Source organism: Sarcophilus harrisii, chromosome 3, assembly GCF_902635505.1.
Source record: "Sarcophilus harrisii chromosome 3, mSarHar1.11, whole genome shotgun sequence".
Taxonomy (NCBI): Eukaryota; Metazoa; Chordata; class Mammalia; order Dasyuromorphia; family Dasyuridae; genus Sarcophilus; species Sarcophilus harrisii.
In genome coordinates, this window is record NC_045428.1 from 542068230 (window position 1) to 542077274 (window position 9045).

Here is a 9045-nt window from a genome sequence, read left to right on the forward strand (position 1 = left end):
CCAAGTTTCACACCTTCCACTTGGAAGCCAGAGCTCAGATCTTGGGATAGGAGGAAGACAGGAGGAAGATGTGTTCATGTCCCCTATCTCTCGGCCCATTTCCTTTTGATCTTGGTAATACTCCTGGGTTCTTGATGAGAGCCATTCCCTGCCTGCCTCCTCCTGCTTTCTTCCCATCTTTCTTTGAAGTCGTTAAGCAAAGATGGTTGCAAATTACACCCATTTCAGTCACACCAGGAGATCCAAGACTCTCCAATTGCTCTTTCCTCTTGTCATTTAGGCTGCTTTCTGCATAGGGGGAGGTGCTTGGCTCCCTGACATCCACAGCTCCCATCAGCAGGTGAAGCCGGAGCAGCAGGTCTGAGAGCCAGAAAAGAGATGCTCAAGGGTCTCAGGGTATCAAAGTGGAAAAAAAAACTAACACAACTTTATTTTTTCCACTGACAGCTTGGAGAATGGCCTTGTATTAGCAAATCATCACCAGTCCCTGATGAAATGAATTTACAACTACTTTAGATTTGCTTCCAAGGGTTTCAATAGCTCCTGAGGGCTGGGGCAGCTCCTGACTCAGCTGCCTTTAATTGTGAACTTGCATTTCATGTAGACTTCTTTTCTCTTTCCATTTTGTGCTTTGTATTTTTCCATTCTTATTTTACTGCTGAATCTAACATGTTTGCAAGTCTGTACTAAACTCTTGCTGTCAGAGACATAGAATAGACCACACTAAGTCACTGCCTGAATAACCATCAGCACCGTGGCTTGGGACTGCTGGTCATGATTCTGCATGTCCATTATAGCCAATGGCCATGGTACAGAATTACACAAGCCAGCAATTGGAGGGGGGAAGATGGCAGTCATGATGTTGAATATATACCACTTGCAGTCCATGGTTTGTAATAACGTATCTGTATTTGCTGTTGACTGTGAGGATGAACCATTCTATGAGAAATGGCTTAGGCTACTGACTATGGTGCTAAATCATCCCAGAACTATGACTCCATTCAACAATTATGCATCTATTACCTGCAATGTACCATTGTTCTTGATACTAAAACAACTGATTTCACCTTTCTCCCTCCCTGCCTAACCTACACCCAATATTTTGAGAGTTGCGTTCCATCTCCATATAGCAGATGTTGTGTGGGCATAGCCAGGGTTCCACCTACACTGACATTTCAGGCCAGCACACATTATAAGACCCAGGCAGTCAACCATCCCCCAGATAATTACCAATGACTATAGCCTCTTCCACAGGCAGAGCAGTGTTTTCAGTAAGGGAGTTCTGAGGATTGTAATCACAAGAACACCTTTACAAAAGTCATACTGCCAAGGACTGTGCTTTCCTCCTGCCCCAAAATATATGAGGAGAGGAAAAATCCAAAACATCTAATACTATCATGTGTTAGATGGGCATCCACTGTTTCCAGTTCCTTGCTACTACAAAAAGGGCTGCTAATATTTTTGCACCTGTGGATCCTTTTCCCTTTTTTATTATCTGTTTGGAATATAGACTCAGCAGAGATACTGCTGGATGTGATTTTTTGGCCCAGAGCAAGTATCCCTTTCTTTCCCTTTTCCTGAAAGAGTAGAAATTCATTAGTTTTAAGCTTTGTGCATGGGAGCCTATGTGGGTAGGGAGACTATAAAAGACCAGAGACTACTTCTTGTTGATTTGATTGATGGTGGTCTGGTCTGAGTGGTGGTTTTAGGCCAACAGTTCAATTCTCTTAAACTCTGCAAAGTTCAGTTTCTTCACAAGTGGGATGGAATAGATGGCCTCTGTGGTCCCTCCTAGTTCTCAATGTATGACCTCTGATCCTAAGGGACAAAGGATTTCCTGAGCCTGAGGCAAACTACCCCCAAACTACCCCCACAGACCCCCTTCTCTCTATGGAATTAAAAAAATCTAGCTTCTCCAAAGTGTAAAACCTATTAATTTTCTCAGTGACCAAGATGGGATGTCTGATGAGGGAAAATGGAATAAGTTTCTGTTCTTAAACACCAAGCAAGACTGTTGTAAAAGAAAGATACTGTAGTCTGCATTTCAAGCACAAACCAGTCAGAAACCACTTTTATTAATTTATGATTATACTAAATCTAAGTTTTTTGTGCTTAGAAAGAAAAATGTCCAAACTGACAGTCTCCCCGTTTTCGCAGATGTCTCTCTAAGAAGAATAATTTTGAAGTCAAGTCACAATTTTTAAGATTATTGAAAAAGATTGAGCAAGGGCTCAAAATATAAGTCACACTTTAGTTAATAGTTCTCTGCATTTTACAAAGTGGTAGATGTTTAACTTTTGGCACACCTTTGGAGAAGCATGTACCTGAAACCATCTCATCCCTTTTTGACCACTCCCTTCAAAGATTCCCCTTTCTGGCTGGTCAAAGAGGAACTCAAAAGACACTTCTACTAATTGAAGTAATCAAAGGCTTCTTCTTTCTCTTAGGTGAATTATTATCCTAATCTTTCCAGCTCATAGAGAAAGAGGCAAAGCTGAAGAAATCAATAGGGGCCCTTGGCCCTTCTCAGGTTTTTACCCTAACTACTTCAGGGAGGGATCTTTCTTTGGCTGATCTGGAGAAAGGGAAGCAGGACACTGTTTTTAAGTTAATGGTTAAAGAAAAATTAATAAGGGCTTTTTCTTTCACATTAAAGTTCAAAGTTCAAATCCTTCAATTCAAAGGATTAAAACTATGAAAGCTATAAAATATTTTCTTAATATTTCTAAAAAGGGGGAAGGGGTTTATCTGTTTTCACACTATATGAAGAGGCCTATTGTAAATTTCTGTACACTGGAACTCACACAACACACACACACACACACACACACACACACACAACATACACACTTATGTCTCATCTATGTCACCTTAGGCCCCCAGCACTCAGAGGCAGAAAGGGCAATAAAACATCCATAATACAGAGAGGGGAGAGAATCACAAGAATAGTCTTATAATTGTAGCATTTCATAGTTCAGATTCATCTTCTTCCAGAACTCTCACCCTCAAACAGGGAAGATCCTTGGATTAAGAGCTTTCTTCTAATGCTTTCCTGATTAAAGGAAGAGAACTGAAAGGCTACCTGAGCCAAGAATCAAGATATCCAAGCTCTACTTAATTTTGCCTTTGAGTCAGCAAAGGAGCTTCAGCAAAATTTTACCTCAATTTCTCCATGAGTGGGATGGGGGCCTGAGTCTCTAAGGCTCCTTCCAACTCTGATATTCTTTGACCCTTCATAAGAAATTTGGATTCAGAAGATCTGCATTCAAATCTTAGCCCTGCCACCTTAGCAGCAGCTCTGAAATGGAAGTCAAGATATCTATTCTAGGCTCTCTTTTACTATGGAATCCCTGTGTGATCTTGTGTAAATATTCTAACCTCCACGGGTCTCATTTTCCTCCTATTGAATGAGAGAGTTGTTGCCAGCTTTAGATACCTGATTTCATAATAGCAATTATTTTCATTACCTAAGTGACTGTAGGCAAGTCACTTTCTGGACTCTAGGATCCACACCTGTAAGAATATTACAGTTGGACTAAATGATCGTGCTAGTGTTTTCCAGTCAAATAGTCAATTAAATTAAATATTAATTATATTCATTATTAATTAATAAATTAAATTAAATAAATAACTATCTTCATACCAGATAATATTGGTTAATTTTCAGTTAACAAAATGACATATACATTCTTCCATCTGATCTTCACAATAACTCTGTAAGAAGAGCAATGTAACTATATTATATCCATTTTATAGATGAAGAAACTGAGATTCAGAGGAAAGTTGTAAACTAGGAATCACTGAATTTGAGAACTATAAGGGACCTTAAAGACTATCTAATCCAATCTTTTTATTTTACAGATGCGAAAACTGTGATTCTGGGAAGGAAATCAATCTATTTATCAACAAGCCTTTTTAAGCCCCTATTATGTGCCAGTGGCCCCATGACTTTTGGAAGTCTCTGTTGTTGCATATTCTTCATTTGTAGCATTATACCATAATGTTCCATTACTTAGTATAAGAATATTTATTTATTCAGGCATCTCCTGATCAGTAGACACATAGGTTATTCCCACTGTCTTTTTAATATTATAAATAATGCAGCTATAAATAGCTCTTATGTAGATAGGTCCTTTTTTTAAAAAATGATTTACAAATAACCTCTTCTTGTTTGTTGCCAGATCATGCTCTCAAAAGTCTGAAGCACAGAAGCACAGAAGCACAGAAGCACAGAATTAGGGTCATCTAGTCTGACCCATACCTAAATAGGAATGAATTTTCCCTGTGACATTCCTGACACATTATTCAGCCTGGTTCTAAACATCCATTCCCACTTTGGGACAACTCTAACTGTTTATTTTATCAAGCCCAACTCTGCCTTTCAACATTCATCCTTTGCCCCTACTTCTGTCCTCTGGACCAATAGGATCAAGGAAATCTCTCTTTCCCACAATAGTCCTTCAAATACTTAAGGACAGCTTCATGTCCTTCCCAAGTCTTCTCCTCTTCAGGCTAAATATACTTAGTTTCTTCAATAGAAGCTTGTAGTTCTGAGTGGGGATTAAGGAATCTGTAATGTAATCCATATTAATATTTTTGAATTTTTATTTTTAAATGTCAAGTTCTAGAAAGTCAGTAACCCCAACATCCTTGAGGTTTATTCATTAAGAAGATGATGAAAAAAATGAAAATAAAAAAGGTGATGAATACTCAAAAAAAAAAAAAACATAGGAAAGAATCATACTTCTTACTTGGAAAAGAAGTAAGTAGAGGAGATAGACAACTGTCATGGACATTTTGTACCTGCAATTTAAGATTAAAATCTAAATGCCTCAAAAAAGCCCATAATGGCATTTTTCTCAGTCAGTGGATACCAAAGCCACTTTGAGTCATCTCTAGGGTATTGTGTAAGTAAATACATGAAGAAATTATTCTGCAATACCACCAGCAATGTAAGAGAGTATTTACCTATTTACCTATAGCCATCACATCCTTTGCATAAACAGAAATATCTTCTCCCCCAGTTTCAGAGGCTTAATGTCCTCTGCCCACAGAGAGCACAACCTTCTCAGAGTTTCTGTAAGTCATGCACAGTTGGCGTACTCCCACTAATGCTCCCACTCACTCACCCACCCTGTGTGTGTGCTCAGGGAATACAAACATTTGAACAGAAGTCTAGGTTGAGCATAATTAGGGAGGAAAATCTGCTGTTGCAACAAAAACTCAGAAACATGCCAGTATTTCTTCTTTCCAAAGTCTAACATAAATCAGGTTTGTATAATTTGGGATTGGGGATGATCTGTGAGCTAGGTTTTCTTTTTCGTTAGCCAGACAACAGAGAAGTGACTGGATTACACTTTATCGAGGTCATTCATTCCTGTGTTCATTTTCTCTGCCCTCCTCTTCTTTCTCCTCTTTCAATCTTTGTCTGTTTCTCTGTCTCTTTTTCTGACTCTCTCTTTCTCTCTCATTTCTTCATTTTTCCTAATAATAACCCCTATACATATGAAATGTTAGATTTGTAAAGCACTTAAAAAACAATATAAAATGTCAGAATTGGTAGCTTAAAGCATAGAATTTCAGAGGTAAAATGCAATCTATGTCACTCTCCTACTCAGTAAATACCAGTAGCTCCCTATTACCTCAACAATCAAATATTAATTCCTTTTTGACAGAAATTTAGTGTCCAAGGTTTGATTTTCCTGTCCAGCCAGTTTATGTAGTTTTCTCCTTCCACGTACACTATGGTTCAATCAAACTGGTTTTGTCTTTGTATTCCTCAAGAACAGCACAATTCCTGGCTGGTAGTAGGCATTGAATACCATGATTTAAAAAGTACAAATTCATTGGAAAACATTATTGAATTAATAATAGTTTGGGGTCATTTATTTTTTTCAATAGTGGTACAGGCAGCTAGGGGACACCATAGTGCATAGAGAGCCAGGTGTGGAGTCGGGGAGTTCAAATTGACTTTAGATGTCTCCTAGTTGGGTGACCCTGAACAAGTCACTTAACTTTGCTTCAGTTTCCTCATCTGTAAAATGATCTGAAGAAGGAAATGACAAAAAATATATATATTACCAATATATATTGGTATATTGGCCAAGAAAACCCCAAATAGGGTCATGTAGAATTGGATATGACTAAAACAATAAACTAGTACAATTGCTATCAACTGGGGACTATTGATATTTTTATGGTGGGCATCTTAAAGATGGAGTCATTCTGCTGCAGGGGCCTCTGGCTTTGGGAGAGGTATCAGTAACTCACAGTTTTTCTCCATGCCATTTCCCTCCACTAGGAAGAACTGCCCAGAGATTCTCCTCCCCTCCCACTCCCAGCCCCAATTAATGCAAATGGATTCATCCTATCAGAATCAATTCTTTTGCTCAAAAAAACCTCAAGGAATCTGAGGAGGCTCAGTATAAACAGTAACCAGATTGAGAATTCCAATTCTAATCCCAGGAATTCAGTGTATGATCTTGAGCAAGTTCTTCTTCAGTTTCCTTACCTGCAGTGAGAGTGATTGATTATAGGATGAAGAGCTAGTAGACTCTACTGAGATCATCTAGTTCAGATGGTACAGATGAGAAAAATGAGGCCTTCAACACCTCTCAAAGCTGCTATTTTTTCATCACTACCATGACCACCACTCTAACTTAAGGCTTCACCATCTCTTACATGAAATAGCTTCCCAATTGGTTTCCAGTCTTTCCCTTTTCCAATCCATCCTCCCAACAGCTATCAAAGTGATATTTGTAAAGCATCACAATCTTTAACCATATTACCCCCTTTCTCAAGAACCTCCAATGGCTCCCTTTTACTTCTAGGACAATTACAAACTCCTTTGAACTCTGGAGGAGAAAGTGAGGCTGACAGTTTTGCACAATTGTACCTCACTTAAATCCAATTCATGTGCAAGTCAAGACATCATCTCTGTGCCATAAATTGGGCCCTTTAGAGGATGAAGGATCAAAAACAACCACTACCACCTCCTCTATTTGACATTTAAAGTCCATCATTGTCTTGCTCCACTTTTCCAGGTTAATTTCACATTATTCCCTTTCTGCATTCCCCATAATATATTTTGACCAAACCGCCCTGCTTACTGTTTCTCATTCATGATGCTCCATTTCCTGCCTTCATGTCTGGACTGTTCTCCTTCATCGCTTTTGACTTCCAGAGTTCCAAGCTTTCTTCCAAGCAATGCCCACCTCCTACAAGGGGACTTTCCTAACCTTTGTCTTATCAGAGCTCTCAGCACACTCAGGTAAAATCCCTTTGTATTTGCTTTCCACAAATTTTGAAATTCCTTTGGTCATAGAAACCATCTAGTTGAAATCCCTCATTTGACAAATAAGGAAATCAAGATCTAATAAGAAATGACTTGTTCAAAGTTATACAGGGAGTAAATAGCAGCATTTTGATCTGGCTCCAAAGTATGTTCTGAGATTCTCTTTGCCTAAACTTCTTGAGGATGGGATGTTTTCATTTTTGTCAGTACCTAATACAAATGCCCAGCAAATGGACACAATAAATAGATGGAAAGATGGATGGGTAAATGGATGGATAAATGGATGGATGGATGGATGGATGTGATAGATGGATGGATAAATGGTTGGATGGAGGGATGGATGATGTGACCTGTCCAAAATCAATCAAATTTTAAATAGCAGAGCCTGATTCTAACCAGGTTTTCTAGATCAAGACCAGGGCTTTCTCTACTCCAATGCAGTAAAGCACAGTTTGGGTTGGAGCAAATGACCTTTAAGGCCTTTCCAGTTGGAAGACCCTACTTCAGGCTAGAATTAAGATGCGTTTTATCAATTAGTCACCTGGGTGTCAGGAAATCCTGGAGAAAATGTCCTGTCACTTGTGTTTCTGCCCCCCTCCTCCTAATGCCTTTTCAAACAAAAAATTTATTTCCCTCTTCTCTCCTCGAGGCAGTTTAATGAATTCAAGCCTTCGGGGAGAAACAACAACGTGTTCCCGCTGCCAGAGAAAAATGAGAGGAGGAATAGTAAAGCGAATTTCTTTTTATTGACTTTTAGTGAGCTATTTAATCCAAACATCTCATTATCGGCAATATAAATATACTATATAATGGATTTTGCAATAAGAACAATTAGCTTTTGCAATTAGCATGAGAATAAACTTCCCCCAATTGCATGAAGAAGGCGAGGCCGCTATAAAATGTGCTTGCTGTTTAAAAAAAAAGAAAAAGAAAAAAAGAAAAGAAAGAAAAAGACTGCGAAATAAATAATTAAATCATTTCAGATGGAGGGGGAAGGAAACCCAGAGCTTAGAGGCAGAATGATATACATCCTAGGGACAAACCCTACCAAGATCCTGGAGAGGATCCCCTCCACTCCCCTTCCAAATTGGTGAGACTTTTTTTTCCATGACAGCTTCCTAATTAATTTGATTGGTTGCTATCCTTAGAGTAATTAGCAAAGCTTTTAATCAGTTTGCATACAGTTTAATACAGTGGAAAGAGACCTGGACTGAAAGACAGAAGACAGAGTCCTATTCTGGCTCTTCCACTAAATCACTTGAGTGATGCCCTCCCCATTCATGGACTCAGTATCCCCATTTGTCAAATGAAAGGGTTGAACACCATGATGTCTCAGGTCCCTTCCAATTCTAATGTACTGTGATTCTGTGATACTATAAGCTTTAAATCAGCAACTATTTGAAATATCTTCTGTCTATGGAATCCCCAAAGTAGACATCAATCCTCTCTTTTTCATTTTCCAACTTTCTATTTTCCACAGAATCAATGTGTTGCTACAGAAAGAGCACTGGATATGGAATGAGAGGAGTTGAGTTCATATTCTGGCTCTGTTACTTAATGGGTATAAGACCTTGGGCAAGTTTTCTCAGCCTTAATTTCCTCATCTTGATGATTAGAGAACTAGATGTTCTCTGTTCTCTAAATCTGACTTTTTATCCTGTGACCATGGATTCTGATAGGTGAGCTTTTACCTTAGGCTGGAACCAAGCCACCCCAGCACTTCCCAGTTATTTTTAAACCATGCTAAAACA